Below are 22322 nucleotides of genomic sequence, written 5' to 3' on the forward strand. Positions count from 1 at the left end.
AATAATCCAAAAAAGGAATGGAAGCAACATGATATCTAATTATTCCACTGGTAAGGAATGTTTGGATCAAGCAAGCATAAATGATTCTCATCATGAGAAAACGCATTTAATGTGAAGGTTAATATCTAAATTGCAAGGGTGGTGGAGGGGTTGAAGAGAAACAGAGAAGAGAGAGATACCAGCGGCTGAAACTGAAATTTATTAACACTTGTAAAAACCCCATTAAAATCCTTCAATTTATGGCAGTTAAGCAAGTTTACATGCTGGAATCACTTGAGATTTCACATCTAAGGCAGATCATTTGATGTTATATGAATTATCAGAAGTTTAAGAGACAGATACTTACAGCACAGTGTCACATTTTGTCAGAGCCTGATTTTCATATTCATCTGAGGTCTTATTTTACTTACTGCTTTTGACAAGAGTGATTTCAGGGAAATAACTCACTTATTTACAGTGCTACAGGAAAAGAAAAATGGAACTGGAAAATGTAAAAAAAAACAAAACAAAACTACCTGTCCTCCTTGGCAATAAGGTGAAGAAGTAGACATTTATAAGATTAAATAATCCAAACATAAGTATGATATTAATGTTAAATGAAAAGGAAAAGAAAACTTGGCTATAAAGGGTAATTTGTAATAAAGATAGCATCATTTCTTTCTCTTTATTTCCTTGGGCTCAGCAGAAAATCAGGAGAACATATGCCGATCCATGATTTGCCAGCCTTGCGTTAGGAATATTTTAGTCAAGAGGCAAGGCATTGAGCCAAATTTCCCGGAAAAAATAAAAGGAAAACTAACTTGAAGTCTAATGTACCTTTGCTTTAACAAACCTGCCATTTTAAGAAGGATACCTCACAACATCCAAATATTTGGGTGAAAATCATATTGTTTGGGGGGTTTTCCAAAGAGAGATTTTTCAAACTCCTGAGTATACCAACTTAAGCTGTTGGGTTGTCATATTGCTACCTAGCCATTTTGGAGACTGAGAAAGAAAAGTCAGGAATGCTGATCCTTTCTTTATTTAGAATTATTATTTTTTTGTTTAGAATTAGAATATTTTGTTTATGGTAGATTTTTGACATTAATCTTGATTTTTTAAAGATATTGCATTAACATGCTATTTATGTTGATGACTGAGATTTTGATGCCCTCAAATTCAAATTTTGTGCAGGTACAGAATGCTGTACTTGCCTTATCTAGAAGGTGTGTGTGTCTGTGTGTGTATATATGCACATATACACATACATACTCATATTTTGGAAGATGTTATTCATATATAACTTGATTTTTTTTCATTTTCTTCTTGAGGTTTCTACCGCACATTCTTAGTGGGCTTAAAGAACAAATAATTATCATACCTCTTGATAAGCATTTTTCTCATACTTGGAGGTTAAGTCTTCCTCTAGGCCTCATTCCATGTTGATTAACTTCAGAATCTTTAGTTGTTTCATATTTTATCTCAATTTTTATGGCTCCAAAATACATTTTCTTCACATCTTCCAAACAATTTCATACTAGGGGAAAGATCTGCTCTCAGGTCTTTTACTTTTTTGTATCATTGTGTTGTACTTGATTTTTAAAAAATTGTGCCAGGTCTTATTATTTTCCCTGCTCATTTCCCTCCCTGTAGTTAGGGGGAGGGGTGAGTCCTCCTGGTCTCCTTGAGGAGCAGGTTATTGGCTGAGGGCTTTGTGTGTTGAGTAAGGTGGTGTGAGTGGGTATGTGTGGGAGCAGATCTCTGCAAATCAACGTTGTATGAATATTTTACACAGGCTTATCAGGCTTTTGGAGTGAGACTAATCTTCATCCTTTAAGCTGAGACCCCTTAGTTTTAGACACTTAAGAACAACACAAATTTAAAAAATAAAAAGCCATCTCATACTGGTCTCATCACACTTCTGCCTCTTTTCCCTAGAAATTTCAAATATAGAGTTTCACTAGATTCAACAGTAAAATCTGTGGGGAAAGGATGAAAGAGTTCTTCCCCCAAAGAACTTTCCACCAAATTTCTTTGGGTGAAAGTTGAAAGTCCTTCCACCAAAGAAAAAGAGTCTGTGACAAATTCTAAATAATTCTTTTATCCCCAGACTTATATATACCTAACTTTTCTTGGTTTTCCTTTGGCAAAATTTATTCTTCAATACTCCAGAGTTATTCTAGTCGTAACTGATTGTTTTGGCAATTTACTCAGTTGCTTTGGATTTCATTGCCTCATTTCCAAGAATCTGGAACTTCGTTACCCTTTGGAGCTTAATAAGAGTCTTCTTTCTGTTGAATCATTATGTCACTGATAGACATGTTCAACGGCCACAGGTTCAGAGCTGACCCGTGAGGAACTGTGGCACCATTTGTCGCGTGTCCCTAGGTTGACACTGATCCATTGATAACCTCTCTCTGGGTCGGACTTTCCAGCTGGTTTTTCACTCACCTCATAACTAAACGGTTCAGACCTTGTTTTTCCACTTAATTGATGTGTATGTTGTGTGGGGCAGAATCAAAGACTGTTAAAACTTAAGATTGATTGTATCTCTAGCTTCTTTTGGTCAGTCAGAACTCCCACAAGGATATCAGCCTGGTCAGACTAGACATATTCTTGTCAATGCCATGTTGATTTTCTTATCAAAGCATTTGCTATCTCATGGGGTAATTTCAGTATTTTTTCCTAAGTATCAAAACCCTGCTGAAATTACAATACAGACTTCAGCTACACTGTAAATTCAAAATCCAGGGGTAGCTTTTTTTTTTCTTCTTTTAAGATACAAAAGAACAATGGCCATTCTTTTAGTGCATTCAGCCAAAGTTCATAGAGTTTAGGGCAGACGATTTCTTGTAAAAAAAACAAAGAAATCAGGCCTTTTGAAAGAATTTTCTGGAATATGTCCACACTATTTCTCTCTTCATTCCTGTCTACTTTTTTCCTGGACTTGGCCTATACTGACAGTCATTCAAGTAAGAAATTACCTCATTTTGAGAGCTATAACTTCATCTTGTTCATTAATGTCTCTGCTTTAGGGTAAAAGGAATGAATACATGAATGTCTACCTGCAGGTATAATAAAAATATATGTATCACACAGAGATGTATTATTTGTCTAGTTTATAGGGAATTCCTTGCTGCGTTCAGGGAATTTAAGTATTCACTTGAAAGAAGCAGCCGTGTGGCAGTGAGCCTTCTGCTGTTCTTCATTCACTGCAAAGGAATAACTCAATTAATTTACTACCTTTAAAGATTTTGACACAACAGTGGTGTACATGACCTGCTCATGTTGGGAACAGAGGAAAATACTGCATTTTGGCAAAAGGTTTCCATTATTTTAATGGGATGTGATGCTGCTTAGGGTATTCTAAGGCATAGGGATATATTGAATATTTACACTGAAAGGAGGGAACACAAAAAATTAGCATAGATGAGATGTATAACAATTTCCATATATTTGTCAAGGTTTCTGATTATGAGAAAATGAAACTTACTTTCCCTTTAGAGAGAATATTTTACTTCTTCATATTTTAAGGCTAAAATTCTAGATTTTTATACTTTGTGTTTTTCAATAAAGGGCCTCACAGAAACATAGCTGGAAACACAGAATGTAATACAGAAACAAACTTTCCGTGAATATTTTAGATGTGAGGAGGGATGACCATGATAATGAAGCTTCCATACCTGATACAGAAGGATTCTGCCAGAGCCTGAAGAGGACAGCTAAGGAGGAAGGAGCCTTGTTCCTGCCACTAAGGTGCTTCCAGTGTACTGGGAATGGATGACACTCCAGATGAGGTCCTCTATCATCAACCACACTGCTGGCCAGCAATTAAAAATAAAACAAAGCCTGGTGCACCAGGTCATTTCAGTAACCTAAAATTGACTTCCTCTACGTTCAGCCACACTCAAGGCCATCCTTTGTCCTAACCTATGCTTACTTATATTGTTAGTGAGTTATTTTTCCCGTTAGGTTTCAAATTCCCTCAAAGGATAATGTTTTGATGTGAACTCAAATATCATAAATACAAAAGAAAAGAAGTACACTTAAGAGAAACATATGAAGTTCAAAAGCAGCTGGGAACCAGTTAAAGCAAAATCTAAGGTGTAGGGCTGACATGTATGATTGTGCAGTTTGTGTACTGCACAAGGACTCTAGGCCAGTGAGTTGAGGCCAGTTAGGGTTCTCCCCATCAAGCCTTGTGCTCATGATACTGTGCTCACCAGCTTTACTGGCTTCTGTTTGTCTTGCCAGGGTGCCTGCAGTTAGATCTTGTCCTCAAGATCTGAGCTTTAAATACTTGATTAGCAGAGTGACAGAGCAGTATCTGCAATTTGCCTTAAAGTCTCCAAGTTAGGATACCAATAAAAAAAAAAAAAAAATCAATCAAGTAGAACTAGGAGTGCATCATTTCTTTTAACTATGCCCACTAAGGGCTCTGGTAATTCTGTGGGGAAGAGAAATGAGAAGCAGATACCTGAAGTATATAGCTGCTCTCCATTTGTAATTTATCTGATACACATTGATGACTATCATTCCAATAACTACTTAGTAAACTGACTGCAATTCCCATCCATAGTGTGGGTTTTCATTCACAATGATGGCTCTTACTGTCTTTATGCCCTGGGATGAAAACCTGTAAGAACTGTTTCAGAACATACTTGAACTTGGAGGACTCCATATGGTAATTCCAATCACCATTTAGGATGGGTAAACCAGGTAAGCAGAGTCATACAGAATGCCTGACATGGCTTGTCCCAACCAGTTGTGTCTCCTGTTAAGGTAAGCTGATACTCCTGCCAGGTACTATTTGCACAGCCATGGATGGGAGTCTGCCATGGGTGCTGTGCTGGATGGAGGTGGGAGTAATTGAGGAGCTACTCAGGAAGATAGTGGAGTTAGAATGAAACGTTATAGGAGGAAGCCAGATCAAGAAGGAGGAGAAATGCATTCTAGGTGGAAGTTTCAGGATGGAGGCTTACAGGGTGAATTTGGCAATTGTCTTTGTTTTATGGCCTGCAGAAAGTTTATGTAAACAAGGAGATATTAGGCTGACCAAATCATAACTAGATTAACATCTAATATCTTACCTAGCAGCTTTATTGACTTGTGTGTCCTGTCTGGCCTTGAAAAGCAGTTGAGTTTTTGAATTCCACGAGCATCTCTTTTTGTAAGTAGAAATGGAAAAAGAACAATGACATTGAAAGAGAATGGACAGGAACAATCTTGAAGCATAGATTACAATATTTAGTCATGATGCAATGAATAGTCCAGAAGTATTTTCAAAATGTTTGAGCTTAGTGCATATTACTATGCACAACATGATCAAACAGACCCCAAACTAATTCCAAAACTCATGATGTGTGTTTTATAAGTTGAGTACAGAGTAAATATTATAACTTGCATGTATACCTTGCATGAACAAAACAGATGGAATTGTGTCTTTGGTTATGTCTCAGAAAAGTTTCAAACTCTTCTAAGGTAATTAATTTAAAAAAGGAAAATAAACTTGAAATATTCCTAATGCAACAAAGCAAAAAAGTCTAATCTGTAATATTTTTCCAAATGTTGGAAGTTAGTCAGTCTTAACAAACCCAGCATCATAAAACTGACCCCAAACTATTTCTATGGTTCATAATTTGTGTTCCATGAGTATGGAGTAGATGTTAAAACCTGCAGGTTATATCTCAGGTGAAGTCGAACCCATGGTGGTTTGGAACTTTTCCACAAGATCACTTTTTACGGAGGTGGAAGTTTAAGGAATATATGAAAGATATATGAGGGCTAGAAAATTCTGGGCACTACAACCAAAATAATTTAATATGAAATTCAGCTATGCAGTATCTTGGTGACCCCAATCTTACTTCTGCTAGTACTTGGGAGTTAAATGTTTGAAAATGCAATAGAAGATGATGCTCTGAAAGAGGATTAGGGCTCAGAGAACTTCAAGAATCTTCCCATGGTAGGAATACAAGAAAGTCAATTTGTCCTCTGAAGGTGTAGTTCATCTACGGTATCCATAATTAATGAGGTTTCCTTCAAGTCCCATGAGGCTCAGTGGTAAAGAATCACATGTGTCAATGCAGAAGTGGGAGAGGTGGGTTCAATCCCTGAAATGGCAACCTACTCTAGTATTCTTGCCTGGAAAATTTCATGGATAGGGTAGCCTTGGGGGCTGCAGTCCATGACTAAGCAACTAACACACACACACACACACACACACATATTTATCCTTGCTTTTTTTGTAATCAGATTTATTCCAAATTTCTTAGGAAAAACACCCCACTGATCTGGTTGACCTCAGCACCCTACTTGCTCTCTGTGTGTCTGGGGAAAGGTAGGTGAGTGAGTAACCCAGTTTGAGAAACATGGTAGATTGGGCAGATCAAAGTGTTCAGAAGTGGTTTTTGCACTGGCACAGCTAAATATAATGAGGGGAAACAAAAGAGCATGCCCAGAGGAGGGCTCTATTTACAAAGCTGCTCTGTCCGTGGACTTCATCCCAGCCACAAAACACCCACTCAGGAGGCAGCCACTGGGACATAAGACATTTACTTGTCCAGGAGAAAGGGATCCAACATTTACTCAGTGGATGAGAACAACTTTCGGTAGGTTTCAGGTACCAACAGGTTGCCCTTAAAATGTTTGCTCAGCACAGAACAGATATATAGCAGTGCCATAAGCATTCAGCTTCTGCTTTTAGCTGACTGCTTTTGCAAAGCTGTTTTCACTTTCTGTCTAAATCTTCCTGCAAAGTGCTACGGTTAACTATCCACACATCACAGATGATGTGCTCTGACAGACATGAAGAAGAATTAAAGTGAAATGCATGCAATGTTTAAAATAAAATCATCTATGTCATGAGTAAGAAAAACAAAACAGATGGAATTGTGTCCTTGGTCATGCCTCAGAAGAGTTTCAAACTCCTCTAAACCACTTAATTTAATAATAATAATAAAAACTCTCAATATTCCAAACTTAATAAAGAAAAAAAAGCCAACCTAATTCTATGATCACATTGGAATTCGGTATCAATAATTTTACTGTCAAGAATTCACTGATGAAATGACATTTAGGTTTATGAGGTAAACCACTGAGGCAAAATAGCCATTGATTTGAATGTCACAGAACTGATGAAGTGACTTTCCATTAGTGTACCCCATGCTAAAAGAAGGATCTGGTAAGTGAAAGTGTGGTCACAAAAGGGAAAACGTCATATCAAACTGGATGGAGCACGTCTGTAGTGTCTTTGACACAAGTGTTTAGTTCCTCAGAAAAACATTCCAAGCAAACAATTCTTCATAGACTATTTCTCTCTCCTAGAATGAAAGAGGGATACGCTTGGTGTGATCACTTGCTCAGCTCTGAGCCACAAGAAAAGTCAAGTCTTGAGGTTGCTTTTTCAGTGGAATGCTTCAACTTGACATCAACAGGAAAGCCCAATCAGTCTTAGATTGGAAGTGCTGGAAATCTTTCCCCCAAAATGATTGGTGGGGGAGGAGGGAAGAGAAGGGAAGGATTTACTCAAGATCAGGGGAGTCGAATAAACAAGCGCCATGGCAGTTTCCTGCAGGAAAGTGGAAAGATTAACCTGGTTTATATTGAGATGAGGATAGAGCTTAACACAGGTTGTAGTTGATTAAACAAGAGTGAATCATTGCGCTGCCCCATGTAGACAGTCTTTAGCCATTATGTTTCATAATAACAGAGAAATCTTGAGCTCTCAGTAAGCCCCTGATTTTAGTCAATGCAGAGGTGGAGCTCAGAGACCTGCCATCTTTGTGGTCCCTTCACCTCCACAGAATTTTCACCCACTTCCGACTTTAAAAAAATAACACAGAAGATAATATTACAAATCTTAGTCAAGCTTTTAACTCGTGTGTTAGGAAGCTCAGGATCATTTTCAGGGTCTTGGGAGAAAAGTCTCTCTTGCCAAGTGTCCTTGGGGACCTTTATTACTGGAAGTGGGCATTGTGCCAGATGCTGCAGTGAGGCTTTATAAAAATAGACAAGATAAATGGACTTTTAGTGCAGTATTGTGCCAGACTTTAAATTTTCAGGAAATTATTTTTTTAACCTAGCTGAGAGTCAAGTCAATTTGTGAATTAGTTGAAAGGATGGCTCGATATGGGGGTGGGGGGTTGGGGGCGCGGTGAGGCATCTGACATTTTAAGTCAGAAAAGCCTGCCACACAAAACAGATTTCTCTTGGCAATCAAGATAACTTAACAACCATAAACACATTGTCAGAGGGAAAAATTGCATTTTGCTCTAACACAGATCATGTACAGATGACTGATTTTTCTTTCAAGTTCAAGCAGAGAAAGACTGTTTATATATCTCAACTTCTGACCCAAGCAGGCAGAGCAGTCTTAGAGTTCTGAGTAGGGATGGCTGAAGAACTTTTGGATATTTCTTTGTAAAGAATATAGCATGATGATCATGGGGTATATACACAGTCCAGATTGTTCAGAATCAGAGTAAAGTTGCTGCCATAGATACTTTGTGAATTTGTTCACTTATTCCCCCTCCTGAAAGATAGAACAAAGACTTTAAAAACAAAAACAGTTTTATTCCATTTTAATTCATTTATTTGGAATATGATGACAGACTGTTTTTACCTATTTCTGTGGAATGTTTTTTTTCACCCCAGTTTGTTCATCAGTTTGTTCTCAACTGATACCTCATGTTTTATGATGATTTCATTCAATTCTCAGATCACTGATCCCTCAGATAGTAGACATAAGCTGAATATTATAAAAGACAATTGAAAATTGTCAAGAACTATCTGAGACCCAAGGTATTATTATTTACTATTATCATTATAAATGCTTTCAAAAATTAAAAAAAAAAACAGTAGATTTTAAAAAATTTACCTGAGACCATGGTCCATATAAGAGAGAATAGTTTAATCCAGTTGTTGTAATTTTTATTTAGGAGTGTGGAGGGCAGAGGAGAGTTACCCAAATATCCAGCATTTTGGCATTATTTACTGCAACAAGTGCATTAATGCGGTATGGATTTATTGAGCACTTATTTCTTTCGGCTGCACCATGAAGCAAGTGGGATCTTAGCTCCCCAACCAGGGATTGAACCTGTATCCCTCCTGCAGCAGAAGCGCAGATTCCTCACCATTGGACCTGCAAGGAAGTCCATTGAGCACATTTGATATCCTCAGCACTGTCGGATAATTCTGACAAAACAGCAACAGTCCCTGGATTCCAAAAGTTTATAGCTGGTTGTATAGAAAAGACCCACTTGTGCTCACAGATACATAAACACACATGCTCACCATTAAAAAACAGTACAAGACAGTAGTGAAAATAGTGAAAGAGTAGAAGTAAGCAGTGATCTATGAATGTCTATTTGCATTATGAAATTTTGAAAAATCACAGAAAGATTTGTGTGTGTGTGCATGTGTGCATGTGCCTGCCTTCTTGGCATCTCTTTTTAAAATCTAAAGATGTATTCCTAAAGGCCCACCAAACAGGGGAAACATGTGTTTATTGAACTCATGCTATGTGCTAGGCATGTGGGCATTTATTCCCTTATATAGTTGTTGGAACAATAACTGAAGTAACATTACTATGAATTCTGTTTTATAGAGCCAGAATGTGAGCCTCAGCTACTAAACAAGGTAGCCAAGTTGCCCCAGCTAGCAAATGGTAGAACTGAACTATGAATTTGTACTTTTCTTTTTTAAAAAATTGAGATATAATTAGCATGTATAGGTGGCCCAGTGGTAAAGAATTTGCTTGCCAATGCAGGAGACACAGGGCTGTGGGTTCAACCCCTGAATCTGGAAGATTCCCTGGAGAAGAAAATGGCAATCCACTCCAGTATTCTTGCCTGGAAAATCCCATGGACAGAGAAGACTGGCAGGCTAGGGTTCACAGGGTTGCAAAGAGTTGGGTATTACTTAGTGACTGAGCACACGATTAGCATAAAATATTATGTTAGTTTCAGATGTAAAACATCATGATTCAGTACGTATATACTGCAAAATGATCACTATGATAAGTCTGAACATCCACTACTACATAAGATTATTTTTCTTGTGATGAGAACTTTAAAGATTTACTCTCTTAGCAACCTTCAGATATACAATATAGTATAATTAACATTAGTTACCACACTGCACATGATGCCCAGGATTTCTTTGTTCATCTTGTCCACCCTTCCACTTCTTGAATCCATATTTTTCTGATTCAAAAGCCTGTTCTCTTGTTTTCTCTGCCAGTGTTTCTCAAAATATTTGCAGATCTGAATCAGAGCCTCTGGGGTAAGTGGCAAGGGGAAAGGAATATTTGCTAAAAGCAGATTATTAGGCTCCCTAACTTGCTAAACCATAGTCACCCACTAGAATTGAGGACTCTGCACTGTATAGAAACTGCTTCAGTGATTTAGATATTTTGTGCTTCAAGTAAACAGTTGTCTGGGATGAAAGGAATAGAAATAAGTAAATAAATAAATAAATAAGTCTTAATTCTTTGTTCCTCGAGCTAGGGTCACTTGAGCTAAATTCTCTTCAGTTTTCACTACCAGTTTCAAGAGTCTACAAATCAATGAACAAATACAAATTCTATTTCTTCTCTGAGGAAAAAAGGAAGGGAGTCCCTCATGAACAGCTGGCGTCAGAAGGATGCTATAGTTCTGCAAGATACATTTCCAGGTGGTTAATTGAAACCTAATGTTTGTCTTATCCCCTATCTGGAGCTTTTCTTCTCATGTCCCTTTTATCCCGGGCTCTAAAACTCAATATAAATCTAGCCAGAATTTAGAATGAAAGCAGTTTCTTCATTAGATTTTGAGATGAAATGAAAGTTAATAGTAGCAAAAGGATTTTCATCTATTTTATAGGATTCTAATAGGAGATAACAGGCAATTGGAAAGTCATTCATGGATTCAAAGAATACTACGATTGAACGGAAATGTGATTATGTCTCCTTGAGAAAAGATATTCATGAAATATCTGTGTTCATTACTCTTTCTCTGAGCAGAAGAATACTTAAGTCAACCTCTATCTTGTTCTGGGAAGAGGATTCTAGAACTGAAGCATAGGATTTTACTTTATCACTTTTAAAATGTAAATTTGATAAATTAATTTAGCAGTAGTATTATTGTTGTTGTTTAGTTGTGTCCAGTTCTTTGAAACTCCATGGACTGTAGCCCACCAGGCTCCTCTGTTCACGAGATTTCCCAGACAAGAATACTGGAGTGGGTTGTCATTTCCTTCTCCAGGGGATCTTCCTGACCCAGGGATCGAAACTGCGTTTCCTGCATTGGCAGGCAGATTCTACTCCTGAGACATCAGGGAAGCCCAATAGGAGTATTAGGTACAATTTAGTAGGCAGTTGCCAAAGAGGTTAAACACTGAGCTAATCATTTTATTGCTGTATTTCACTGAGAATTTGATTATTTTATGTTGTCACTCAATCTTGATTTGTAGTACCTGCCTCCTTTATGCAAAAAGGATAAGATATTTCACTTTGTATCACAACAAAATACTTCAATTTATACCCCACATTATAACATCTTGTAAACTTTCACATGCAGTCTTATTTTATTATTGACATTAATAATAACACTCACAATTTCAGCCAAATTTAACCTCAACGAAAACCTGGCAAGACAGGTACTATGCACATATTACAAATGATGAAATTGAAGCTTGGGGAAATTAAAAGATAAAACCCAATGATTTTGTAACCTTAGCTTGCATAATCTAGAAGGCTTGTTAAAACATGTTGCTGGGCTGCACCTCCAGAATTTCTGGCTCAAAATATTTTGGATCACTTCAGTAAAACTATTTTTCTCTGTATTTAGAGTTAGACATTACACTACATTTATATATACATGTATGTGTATATATGGGCTTCCCTGAAGGCTCAGATGGTAAAGAATCTGCCTAAATAATATATATTGCATTATATATATGTATATAAAATATATATACACATATACATATATACAGAGAAGGCAATGGCACCCCACTCCAGTACTCTTGCCTGGAAAATCCCATGGACGGAGGAGCCTGGTAGGCTGCAGACCATGGGGTCGCGAAGAGTCGGACACGACTGAGCGACTTCACTTTCACTTTTCCCTTTCATGCATTGGAGAAGGAAATGGCAACCCACTCCAGTGTTCTTGCCTGGAGAATCCCAGGGACGGGGGAGCCTGGTGGGCTGCCATCTATGGGGTCGCACAGAGTCGGACGCGGCTGAAGCGACTTAGCAGCATACATATATACAATATATGTATATGTGTATATATATATAAAAACATTGCATTATATATAACATTACATATTCATATAGAGAGAGAGCACATTTGGGAGTCATATTATTTAACAATATTCTATTATTTAATAATATATTTTCTTTAAAATAAAAATTTAAAAATTGCTTTGCCTTGATAGACCAAGATATATATATGATGCTCAAATTACACGGGAGAAAGGAAGCCCATTATTGTGAAAAAAGACCAAATGAAAGATTGGATTATAGAAAATATACCCCTTCTGGGCAGGTTCAGGAGTGGGTGGGTAGCCTATCAGGCATTTGGACACATTTCATGTCTACGTTCCAAAGACTTTTCCTATTTGTCTCTTCTGTGTCAGCAGCCTGGGCTCTTAAAAATCATGGAAATTAGGAATAGGATAGACTCAGGCTGTCATCTATTTCATCATCCTGTCAGTCTAGAGCCACTATCTTCTGTTTGGTCCATTTCCACTGAAATTACTTGATTGTGAAAAATGAGTGAGATATTTAAAGAAAAAAGGATACTTGGGAGAAAATATTTTTCAACAAAACCGTCAAGAGTTAAGAAAGCTACTGTTCGTTGATTTTTCTGCCACTGAGAACTGGGAGAGTATCAGTTTTCCATCTGCCAACAACATTCTTGCTTTCACTCTACTAATCGACTCACCTTGGAAATGTCTATTCTGGCTACTTAAGCTCCAGGAAGCTGGAAGACACGGGAGCATTTCTGTATCGGCACCATCCCTATGCACAAGTGCAGCTGTGTTAATGGCAGATGTGAATTTTCTTTATTCTCCATCAGGGCTCTCTCTTGGATTATCTGTGGTATTTGTCTACCTGTTATTTTACTTCTAGTCTTTAAAAATAGCACCTTGATTTTTTTTTTTTTTTTTTTTTGATACAAATGGAGTTGACTCCAACTTGCGACCCCAGGAAAAAGGCAGCTGTCTTGTGTGAGACCAGATAGAACCTTCCAGAGACTCTTTCTTTTTCTTGATTGTCCTCAACTGATAGGAGGTGAGCTGGGTGCTCTTGAGTGACTATCACATGGGGAGGAGCCTACTTGAGAAGGATGGCAAGGAAAACAGATACCGGGGATAAAGAGAAAGATAGATTCCTGATGACGTTACTTAATCTGAATTCCAGATGTGAACCTATACATCTTGTTTCCTTTTTTTTTTTTTTTCTTTTTTTGGCTGAACTTTTTGAGTGTAATCTCTAGCCTAACTTCTAGAAAGTTAAAGCAGATTGAATTATAAGCACTCTAGCATCAAAATAAGCAAGCTTCTTTACTAGTGAAAATACTAGTTTTGGAGACCTGGGTTCTAGTCCTGCTTGTGGCACAGAGAAAAGTTCTTTGGAGACATTATCTCTTGGTGTCACAGCCTCTTGAATTCTTTCTCATTAACTTCAGACCCACAAGATGCCTTCCTTTACTGATTTTACCTCTGTTACTGAAGTTGTCATAAAAATGCTTCAGGGGAAGATTACTGAAAATGGCCTGGGAAGAAAAGAGTCAACTGATGTTGGAAGGGCTACAAGAAAATGTGACAAGGCAGATGCTGTAGAATCAAGATCATAAGTTAGTAACAGACAATGGGATCATTTTTCCTGATATAGTAGGATAGCTCAGGTAACCTCAAACAATAGCTGCAATGGAGAAACAGGGGCTAAAAAAGCAAAACAGGAAATAAACTCTGGAGACAGAAAGGAGACATCTGACATCTATGACTAGTAATCTTTAAGATTTAAAAAAAATTTTATTTTGGCTCTGCCACATGTGGGATTTTAGTTCCCCACCCGGTGATCAAACCCATGTTCCCTGCCATGGAAGTGTGGAGTCTCGACCACCGGACTGCTAGGAAGTCCCTAGTAATCTTATTTTTGGTGAGGTACTTGTTGTGACTTAAGTATGGAAGCAAAAGAGACCAGATATTAGGATAAAAGAGAACCCAAGATAAACCCTCTTGGAAACAAGTGCCTTTCAAAGTCCTGCAAAATTTTAGATATGAGATTCAAAGAATTTTTATAAAGCTAAATTGTCACATTTGAATAATTTTTTCCACTTATTTTTTTTGAATGAAAGATTCTTTAAATTTTATAATGCTTTACAACTTTCAAAAGCTCCACACACATGATTTCACATAATCACATAGTAACACCTTTTCACCCCCAACCCATATGCTGCCCCTCCCACTCCCCTCTCCCCACAGGTGACCATGAGTTTGTTCTCTCTATATATGTGAATTTGCTTCTTTTTTGTTTTGTTCACTAGTTTGTTGCATTTTTTTTAGATTCCACATATAAGTGATATTATACAGTGTCTTTCTCAGTCTGACTTATTTCACTTAGCCCTCCAATCACATTCATGTTGCTGCAAATGAAGATTTCATCCTTTTGAAAATTTTTGTCAGAGTCCTCCCCTTGGCATGCTGGTGAATATTTAACAATTGGACCTCAAAGAGGGTGGCGTGGGGAAGATGATTTGTGAAATTTGCAGTTTTAGCAGCATAAATACTGCCCCCATGACCGATTTCAAGCTGCCAAGCTGATGTCAATTGACTCATAAAAGTTCTGAAAACTTACCAACTGGCTCTGATATGAACCAATTCCAGCCTACACTGAAATTACAGAGTGGAAACTCTAATTATCATTGCTTTTGTGTATGTATTTAAGGAGTAGCTCTGTGGCCCTCCCTGAGGGTTCAGATGTGAATCAGAGATTGTAGAGCTCCAGAAAGAAATGATATGGATTCCTCTGATGTCCTGTTCCCAAACAGGGCTATTCTGATACCACTGAATGTTATGCTTTAGAAGAGAACCTTGACTGCGGAGGTCACAGGGCACGGCTGCAGGATCATTCTAATACTGTAATCCACACAGGCAGAATTAGTGTGGTATGCAGCCTGCTCTGATGTTTCAGGTGCTTGGATTCTGAACACAAAGGTAGCCATTGTGGGAAGAGGGGATGGTGCAACCTTTGCAAAGAAGAGAAGCATTCGCCCTGGGGCAGGAGACAATAGCAAGGGGATAAGGAGGTGGAGGCACTCTTACCTGCCCCAGATCAGAAACAAGTTTAAACAGAGCAGGTAGAGAATCCATCAGTATCAGATAATAAAGCAGCCCACAAAAGGACACAGGTAAAGAAGGAAAGGGTGGAGAAGTTTTAGAAGTGGCAGCTGTAGGCAGAGAGACAAGGAAGAAAATGAAGGAACAAGAATATGGAGAGAAGAAACTAACAGGAAAATAACAGGAAAGCCTGCCACCTGTCAAACATGTGGGTCAGCGGTCTCACAAGTGGGATTATGTTAGGGAGGGTGATTGCACAAAGGGGATGAGGAATGTTTTCAAGGGAAATTGATTGAGACGTTGTAAACTTCCTATGAGCAGATATGAATCTATATGTGTGTATACGTGTATGTATTTAATATTAGTCATTTCACCCAGGTAAGAGTCAAAACATTTGGAGACAAAAGAGAAACAAGTACCCAAAAAGTGCAGATAGAAAAATTCCAATGTTTGAGACTGAAGTTGATGAAATGCAAGCTTGATTCTGTCTTTAAAGAGAGAAAAGTAGAAATTTCTGCTACTCTTCAAATCTTTCCTCTTATGATTTGGTTGTAATAATGTTCAAATGTCCCAAACTAAAGGGACAGTGGATATTCTCAAAGGAAAAGTAGCCCAAGTAAGATGTATCTTTGGCTACCAATGAAGATAAGAAGAATGGAGATTGAGCAAGATACTTAGGTAGCTCTTAAAAGAAGAAAGAATAGATGACTTTAGGGGGATTGGATTTGTGCAGGAAAATGACTACTTTGAAAAAAAAAACAAATGCTGTTTGCTTTTGGGGACAGTGATCCTGACTGGGCTCCTTTTGGACTTGAGGGGAGACGGATGGCAAGCAATTAACTGCCTCCTTCACACAGAGATATGTATCTGTTACCTTATGATAAACTATGATTTATATGCAAAGAATAATCCAACTGGTGTCACCTTCTCTCCAAAAAGGAGAAAATAAAAATCGACGTACTCAGGTATATTCTCAATGAAGATGTTGGGAAACCTGTCCTCTACTCCCAATCTGAAGAATATTTATGGACTTCAAGGTAGAAAGAAATCAAAGATTTTCAAATGCAAATTCACATTAACTCAGGAAGACAATTTTAAAAGACAAATAGAAATGCTCTAGTCTTGGCTTAGGCAGAATTGAATTTCAGCCCAAACCTGGCCTCAACATTCTTTGCTACTTGGGACAAGTTTCATGCTTTCCCCAGCCTGTCTTTAATAAAATGCAGAAACTGGAGCAGATACATATGGGTTCTGTTCTGTATGAAATTGACAAAGCATTCTACAATCAAGACAGACTCATTTTCTTTAAATACAAAGTAAATAATACATTTTAAAATTTAATTAATTCATTTAAAATACATAAATAATGCATGAATAAATGTTCTGCATAACAAGCTTAAATAATATAAAATTATATAGAAAACAAAATCATCATATGCATACCTCTCTCCCCACCTCATTTCTCTCAATAAAGGTAACCATCATTCATGGTTTGCTGTGAACCTTTCTGGTTCTTTTTTTCTATTCACTTATATATAATATCATTTTTATATTTTTTCTACTATTGAAGCAATGTAATCATATTCGATAGAATTTAGAAACTAGAAGAGTAGAGAATAAAAGAACACCTGTAAGTGCCACTCAATAAAAATTTAGTATCCAGTTTGATCAATTTCTTCAAATTTTTGCTTATGCATAATTTTCAATAATAGTAATAATATAAAAGGAAGGTATTCAATGCTTGGGCCAAAAATTAGCATGATTGTGCATGTTGCTTTGGGGTTATATTTTAGTATTTTAATAGTGCATCTATTAATAATCAGACCTTTGTGACATAGAGGAATGGATTTTGTTTTCAAGAGATGAAAAAATATATTCATATTTTTTCATATGAATATGAAAAATATATTCATATTTTTGGGGCTACTTTGGGATTTTTTGGGGGTACTGAGCCCCTTTTGGGATACTCAAGATGGATGATAAATGTATTAGAAAAACATGAAAGCAATGATTTTTCATTAATGAAAGTCATATATAAGAATATATAGTAAATAATTCTTCTTTGTTTATAATGTTCAGATCTATAGTAATTATTTATCTATGCTGTAATGTCTGGTGCCAGCTTTTATGTGTTTGTATGTAAGCAGATAGGGGTGAGTTTTTAAACACAACATCTAAATATACTATACACTCCAATGTGTAAAATAGATAGCTAGTGAGCACCTGCTGTATAACATAGGAACCCAGCTCAGTGTTCTGTGCTGACCTAGATGGGTGGAAAGGGGGTTGGGGTGGGTGTGAGACACAAGAAGAGGCGATATATGTACACATACAGCTGATTCACTTTGTTGTATGGCAGAAACTAATACAAATTGTAAAGCAATTATACTCCAATAAAAGATATATTTATATGCTGTCATTTTTCAGGTAGTAGATAACCACAGTATATCCTTAAACCAATATTATTAGTAGTATTCCTAAAACCTCTTTTTAAGTAATAGATGTTCACATCATTAAAAATAGAAAATATATATAAGCATGTTAATAAAAAGAAAATAAGAGCTATCTAAGTGCCAATATAGAATTATCCTCTTAATATTTTGGTGTCTGTCTTTTTGAATTTCCCCAGACATCTGTGCTTTTTGAAAATAATAAAAGACACATTTCCCTTAATATTTCTCATATTATGTGGTCTTTCCTTCTCTATCTCTATGAAAGCCAAGAGAATAATGAAGTTTTAATGGAGGTGTATATTTAGCTTTATTTATCTTTCGATCAATGCTAAATCTAGATTCCTAATTTAATTTCTCAGGTCCTTAGATTTAATGCATTTCTATCACATTTGATTATATGTTAAAAATAAATACAGAACACTGCAAAGGACCAAATATAATAAACACCTATCTATTCACTACTCAAAATGCACAAATATTAACCCTTTTCTAAATGCTTCAGATTTAAAATTATTATTTAAAGCTATAAAAAAAGAAATATTGTTATGAAATTCAAGGCCCTCATGTCATCTTCCCACTCCCATCCTTCTCTCTTCCTCCCTCCCTCCACAGAGACGATCTCTGTCATAAAGTTTTACTCTGTAAAGTTCCCATGTAACAGCACATAAACTTCTGAAGGACAGCGGCTACAGACTTTGACCACTGGTGTATTTTGATGGTAACTGCAATATTTGTAGTCAAATATTTGTTGAATGAATATTCATCCATAAACCATATTCTAACACATATATAGTTTTATCTAATATATAATACGTGTTTGTGTAGATGTAATATATATAATGGTATCTATTTTATGTAGTGATATTTTTGTGTATTTTTCAACTCTGTATAGATGGCATCATACTCCAGATATGTAGCAAATTCTTTAGGTTACTTTTTTCACTTAGATATTAAGTATCATATAAATGGAGAAGGCAATGGCAACCCACTCTCTGTCCTCTTGCCTGGAAAATCCAATGGACGGAGAAGCCTGGTAGGCAGCAGTCCATGGGGTCGCTAGGAGTCGGATGCGACTAGCGACTTCCCTTTCCCTTTTCACTTTCATGCTTTGGAGAAGGAAATGGCAGCCCACTCCAGTGTTCTTGCCTGGAGAATCCCAGGGACGGGGGAGCCTGGTGGGCTGCTGTCTATGGGGTTGCACAGAGTTGGACACGACTGAAGCGACTTAGCAGCAGCAGCAGCAACCATATAAATATGCACTATAAATAGCTCAGCAGGTAAAAAAAATCTGCCTGCAATGCAGAAGATATAGGAGACTCAGGTTTGATGCCTGGGTCAGGAATGTTCCCTGCAGAAAAAAATGGCAACCCACTCCAGTGTTCTTGCCTGGAGAATTCCGTAGATAGAGGAGCCTGGAGGGCTATAGCCCGTGGGGTCACAATGTGTTGGACGTGACTGAACACATACACGGCATGGCAAATATTCACTGAGTATGGCAATGTGTACATGTCTCATTCATCCATTAAAATTTTTCTTATCTATTTCATGTTTACATTTATGCATAATAAGCAGTATCCATTTAAAGTACACGATTCATTGTACACACTCATGAAGCCACCAGCAAAACCAAGATATAACATTTCATCACAGCAAAAGATCCCCATGCCTTTTTTCCTTTTGTCCCTAGACCAAGGCAACCACTGATTTGCTTGTCACTACAGCATCAGTTCAGTTCAGTTCAGTTGCTCAGTTGTGTCCGACTCTTTGCAACCCCATGAATCACAGCACGCCAGGCCTCCCTGTCCATCACCAACTCCCAGAGTTCAATCAGACTCACGTCCATCGAGTCAGTGATGCCATCCAGCCATCGCATCCTCTGTCGTCCCCTTCTCCTCCTGCCCCCAATCCCTCCCAGCATCGGAGTCTTTTCCAATGAGTCAACTCTTCACATGAGGTGGCCAAAGTACTGGAGTTTCAGCTTTAGCATCATTCCTTCCAAAAAATCCCAGGACTGATCTCCTTCAGAATGGACTGGTTGGATCTCCTTGCAGTCCAAGGGACTCTCAAGAGTCTTCTCCACAGATCAAAAGCATCACTTCTTCGGCGCTCAGCCTTCTTCACAGTCCAATTCTCACATCCATACATGACCAATGGAAAAACCATAGCCTTGACTAGACGGACCTTAGTTGGCAAAATAATGTCTCTGCTTTTGAATATGCTATCTAGGTTGGTCATAACTTTTCTTCCAAGGAGTAAGCGTCTTTTAATTTCATGGCTGTAATCACCATCTGCAGTGATTTTGGAGCCCAAATAAATAAAGTCTGACACTGTTTCCACTGTTTCCCCATCTATTTCCCATGAAGTGATGGGACCAGATGCCATTATCTTCCTTTTCTGAATGTTGAGCTTTAAGCCAATTTTTCACTCTCCACTTTCACTTTCATCAAGAGGCTTTTTAGTTCCTCTTCACTTTCTGCCAAAAGGGTGGTGTCTATAGCATAAGTTGCATTTTATATAAATTAAATCATACTCTATATCATTTCCCTGTGCCTGGCTTCTTTCTCTCAGGAAACTGATTTAAGATTCATTTTGCATGTATCAGTAGGTTTTTCCTTCTTACTGATGAGTGGTATTCCAACTCATGGATGTGGCATCTTTTATTTAAACATTCTGTTAAACACATCTAGGTTGTTTCCAGTTTTTGGCTGTCATGAACTAAACTGCTGGGGACAGTCATGTCATTGGGTGGACATGTTTTAAGATTTTAAAATCTAATATCTTAAAAACTACCAAACTGTTATTTATTTATTTATTTTTGCTCCATTCTCTCTCTCTCTACTGGGACTCAATTACCTGCATATTAACTTTTTTTCAGTAGTCTCAGGTCCTGAGGTTTTTTGTTTTTTTTTTTTTTTTTTTTTCACCTCTTTTTTCTTCTGTTTTTAAATTATTTTCAAGATTATACATTCAAGTTAATTGACACTTCTGTCATATCTAGTTTTTTAATGCCTATTCAATAATTTTTAAACTTTAGATATTATAGTCTTAGTACTTTTTCAAATTTTGTTTGCTGATTTCCTATGTTTTAACTCACTTCGAGTTTATTTTTCTTTATCATCTTCAGTTCAGTTCAGTCGGTCAGTTGTGTCCCACTCTTTGCGACCCCATGGACTGCAGCACACCAAGCTTCCCTGTCCATCGCCAACTCCCGGAGTTTCCTCAAACTCATGTTCATCGAGTCATTGATGCCATCCAACCACCTCATCCTCTGTCATCCCCTTCTCCTCCTGTCTTCAATCTTTCCCAACATCAGGGTCTTATTCAATGAGTCAGTTTTTTTTGTATCAGGTGGCCAAAGTATTGGAGTTTCAGCTTTAGCAGCAGTCCTTCCAAGGAATATTCAGGACTGATTTCCTTTAGGATGGACTGGTTGGATCTCCTTGCTGTCCAAGGGACTCTCAAGAGTCTTCTCCAACACCACTGTTAAAAAGCATCTTACTGATCATCATTACAATTAGTGCGTTAAAATCTTTGATAGTTTCAATATTTTTGTCATCTTAGTGTTGATATCTGTTGATTATCTTTTCTTGGAAATAATTCACACTTTTCTTTCTTTGTTTTTAACATACATGCTGTGAATATTTTGGTGTATTGAGAAAGCTGCACTGTTAACTCTGGGTTCTGTCAAGTTGCTCCAAAAGTATTGATGTTCCTGTTTTAGGACCAATGAACTTGATTAGGCACAAATTTCAGGATGTCATGTTTGAGCTTAGTGAAATTTTTCAACCCTAGTTTCTAGTGCTTTCAGATTGTCTGTGTCAGCTTAGGTCAGGGGTCAGTCTAGAGAGGCTGTGTGTACACGATCTAGGTGGCCCCTTCCCTAGCTCTTCCATTTCTGAGACTCCTTTTTGCTCTCTGGCAACTCTGGTTGTAACTGACTTCTTTCATGCTTGTCCCAACCAAAATTTTAGCTGCTGCCACACATCTAAGCACACACGCATGCCACCATGACCACTGCTTTCAGGACAGTGCCCTCAAGAGACAGAGAATTCATTCTATGATCGTTTCTTTAAGTTTTGATTGCCTCCCAAAGTCTTCTTGCTTTCGTTAATTCACCAGCACCGTCTGGTAGTGGTTTGTGTGTCTTTTTCAGAGATTCCTGGTGGCATTTATGAAAGAATCAGTTTTTTAGGGGTTCACTCATCCATAGACTCACATATTCATTTTAACTACTCTGTAGTATTCTGATGACTGGTCATGACCTTATTTATTTATTTCTTCATCTATTGATGGAATTGTTGCTTTTAATTTTCAACTGTATAAATAATGTAGAATTAAATCTGAATGACACGTGTTTTGTGCATTTGTATTGGAGGGTATATTTGGGATCTTGGGTATACCCATCTTCAACTTTACTAGATATTGCTAAATGATTCTTCAATATATTTGTAGCAACTACACTTCCAACAAAGAGTTTTGCAACTTCCTATTTTTTTTGCATCCTAACCAGTATTTGGCATTCTCAATTATTTCAGTTTTCAGTGTTCAAATGTCTAGAATGTT

This window comes from Bos mutus, chromosome 2 (assembly GCF_027580195.1).
Source record: "Bos mutus isolate GX-2022 chromosome 2, NWIPB_WYAK_1.1, whole genome shotgun sequence".
Lineage (NCBI taxonomy): Eukaryota > Metazoa > Chordata > Mammalia > Artiodactyla > Bovidae > Bos > Bos mutus.